We start from the raw sequence: 2,500 nt of genomic DNA on the forward strand, positions 1-2,500 counted from the left end.
CGAATCGAGTCAGCGCTCGCTTACGGCCACACCACCCTGAGCACGCCCGCTCTCGTCTGATCTGGGAAGCCAAGCAGGGTCGGGCCTGGTTAGTACTTGGATGGGAGACCGCCTGGGAATCCCAGGTGCTGTAAGCATTTAATTAATTATTTAATTATTTATTCATATAAGTTTTTTTTTCCAGAAATGCATCCTTTCTGTAAGCGTTCGCCGATGGCATGGCGTTGCCACATTAATCTTGAAGTGGCTCTCGAATCGAGTCAGCGCTCGTTTACGGCCACACCACCCTCAGCACGCTCGCTCTCGTCTGATCTCGGAAGCCAAGCAGGGTCGGGCCTGGTTAGTACTTGGATGGGAGACCGCCTAGGAATACCAGGTGCTGTAAGCATTTAATTAATTATTTAATTATTTATTCATATAATTTTTCCAGAAATGCATCCTTTCTGTAAGCGTTCGCACATGGCATGGCGTTGCCACATTAGTCTTGAAGTGGCTCTCGAATCGAATCAGCGCTCGCTTACGGCCACACCACCCTGAGCACGCCCGCTCTCGTCTGATCTCGGAAGCCAAGCAGGGTCGGGCCTGGTTAGTACTTGGATGGGAGACCGCCTGGGAATACCAGGTGCTGTAAGCATTTAATTAATTATTAAATTATTTATTCATATAATTTTTTTCCAGAAATGCATCCTTTCTGTAAGCGTTCGCCGATGGCATGGCGTTGCCACATTAGTCTTGAAGTGGCTCTCGAATTGAGTCAGCGCTCGCTTATGGCCACACCACCCTGAGCACGCCCGCTCTCGTCTGATCTCGGAAGCCAAGCAGGGTCGGGCCTGGTTAGTACTTGGATGGGAGACAGCCTGGGAATACCAGGTGCTGTAAGCATTTAATTCTTTATTTAATTAATTATTTAATTATTTATTCATATAAATTTTTTCCAGAAATGCATCCTTTCTGTAAGCGTTCGCCGATGGCATGGCGTTGCCACATTAGTCTTGAAGTGGCTCTCGAATCGAGTCAGCGCTCGCTTACGGCCACACCACCCTGAGCACGCCCGCTCTCGTCTGATCTCGGAAGCCAAGCAGGGTCGGGCCTGGTTAGTACTTGGATGGGAGACCGCCTGGGAATACAAGGTGCTGTAAGCATTTAATTCTTTATTTATTTAATTATTTATTTATTTATTCATATAATTTTTTTCCAGAAATGCATCCTTTCTGTAAGCGTTCGCCGATGGCATGGCGTTGCCACATTAGTCTTGAAGTGGCTCTCGAATCGGGTCAGCGCTCGCTTACGGCCACACCACCCTGAGCACGCCCGCTCTTGTCTGATCTCGGAAGCCAAACAGGGTCGGGCCTGGTTAGTACTTGGATGGGAGACCTCCTGGGAATACCAGGTGCTGTAAGCATTTAATTCTTTATTTAATTAATTATTTAAATACTTATTCATATAATTTTTTTCCAGAAATGCATCCTTTCTGTAAGCGTTCGCCGATGGCATGGCGTTGCCACATTAGTCTTGAAGTGGCTCTCGAATCAAGTCAGCGCTCGCTTACGGCCACACCACCCTGAGCACGCCCGCTCTCGTCTGATCTCGGAAGCCGAGCAGGGTCGGGCCTGGTTAGTACTTGGATGGGAGACCGCCTGGGAATACCAGGTGCTGTAAGCATTTAATTAATTATTTATTCATATAATTTTTTCCAGAAATGCATCCTTTCTGTAAGCGTTTGCCGATGGCATGGCGTTGCCACATTAGTCTTGAAGTGGCTCTCGAATCGAATCAGCGCTCGCTTACGGCCACACCACCCTGAGCACGCCCGCTCTCGTCTGATCTCGGAAGCCAAGCAGGGTCGGGCCTGGTTAGTACTTGGATGGGAGACCGCCTGGGAATACCAGGTGCTGTAAGCATTTAATTAATTATTTAATTATTTATTCATATAATTTTTTTCCAGAAATGCATCCTTTCTGTAAGCTTTCGCCGATGGCATGGCGTTGCCACATTAGTCTTGAAGTGGCTCTCGAATCGAGTCAGCGCTCGCTTACGGCCACACCCCCCTGAGCACGCCCGCTCTCGTCTGATCTCGGAAGCCAAGCAGGATCGGGCCTGGTTAGTACTTGGATGGGAGACCGCCTGGGAATACCAGGTGCTGTAAGCATTTAATTAATTATTTAATTATTTATTCATATAATTTTTTCCAGAAATGCATAATTTCTGTAAGCGTTCGCCGATGGCATGGCGTTGCCACATTAGTCTTGAAGTGGCTCTCGAATTGAGTCAGCGCTCGCTTATGGCCACACCACCCTGAGCACGCCCGCTCTCGTCTGATCTCGAAAGCCAAACAGGGTCGGGCCTGGTTAGTACTTGGATGGGAGACCGCCTGGGAATACCAGGTGCTGTAAGCATTTAATTAATTATTTATTCATATAATTTTTTCCACAAATGCATCCTTTCTGTAAGCGTTCGCCGATGGCATGGCGTTGCCACATTAGTCTTGAAGTGGCTCTCG

At 47.9% G+C, this 2,500-nt stretch overlaps 6 non-coding genes and 4 pseudogenes across 6 annotated transcripts; all 10 read left to right on the top strand.

Annotated features, from left to right (window-relative positions):
* The first annotated feature begins 18 nt into the window (after positions 1–18).
* On the top strand, positions 19–137 carry LOC141360659 (5S ribosomal RNA; annotated as a pseudogene).
* Positions 138–269: 132 nt separating this feature from the next.
* Positions 270–388, top strand: LOC141360768 (5S ribosomal RNA; annotated as a pseudogene).
* A 127-nt stretch (positions 389–515) lies between these two features.
* Positions 516–634, top strand: LOC141360634 (5S ribosomal RNA). The gene has a single exon (XR_012367038.1). It is a non-coding gene; the product is annotated as a 5S ribosomal RNA (ribosomal RNA).
* Positions 635–763: 129 nt separating this feature from the next.
* Positions 764–882, top strand: LOC141360667 (5S ribosomal RNA; annotated as a pseudogene).
* A 141-nt stretch (positions 883–1,023) lies between these two features.
* On the top strand, positions 1,024–1,142 carry LOC141360469 (5S ribosomal RNA). Its single transcript, XR_012366984.1, has one exon. It is a non-coding gene; the product is annotated as a 5S ribosomal RNA (ribosomal RNA).
* Positions 1,143–1,283: 141 nt separating this feature from the next.
* On the top strand, positions 1,284–1,402 carry LOC141360328 (5S ribosomal RNA). Its single transcript, XR_012366841.1, has one exon. It is a non-coding gene; the product is annotated as a 5S ribosomal RNA (ribosomal RNA).
* Positions 1,403–1,543: 141 nt separating this feature from the next.
* Positions 1,544–1,662, top strand: LOC141360316 (5S ribosomal RNA). The gene has a single exon (XR_012366829.1). It is a non-coding gene; the product is annotated as a 5S ribosomal RNA (ribosomal RNA).
* A 120-nt stretch (positions 1,663–1,782) lies between these two features.
* On the top strand, positions 1,783–1,901 carry LOC141360644 (5S ribosomal RNA). Its single transcript, XR_012367039.1, has one exon. It is a non-coding gene; the product is annotated as a 5S ribosomal RNA (ribosomal RNA).
* A 129-nt stretch (positions 1,902–2,030) lies between these two features.
* On the top strand, positions 2,031–2,149 carry LOC141360477 (5S ribosomal RNA). The gene has a single exon (XR_012366992.1). It is a non-coding gene; the product is annotated as a 5S ribosomal RNA (ribosomal RNA).
* Positions 2,150–2,277: 128 nt separating this feature from the next.
* On the top strand, positions 2,278–2,396 carry LOC141360525 (5S ribosomal RNA; annotated as a pseudogene).
* Positions 2,397–2,500: the final 104 nt, after the last annotated feature.

Source organism: Misgurnus anguillicaudatus, chromosome 23 (assembly GCF_027580225.2).
Source record: "Misgurnus anguillicaudatus chromosome 23, ASM2758022v2, whole genome shotgun sequence".
In the NCBI taxonomy this organism is placed as follows: domain Eukaryota; kingdom Metazoa; phylum Chordata; class Actinopteri; order Cypriniformes; family Cobitidae; genus Misgurnus; species Misgurnus anguillicaudatus.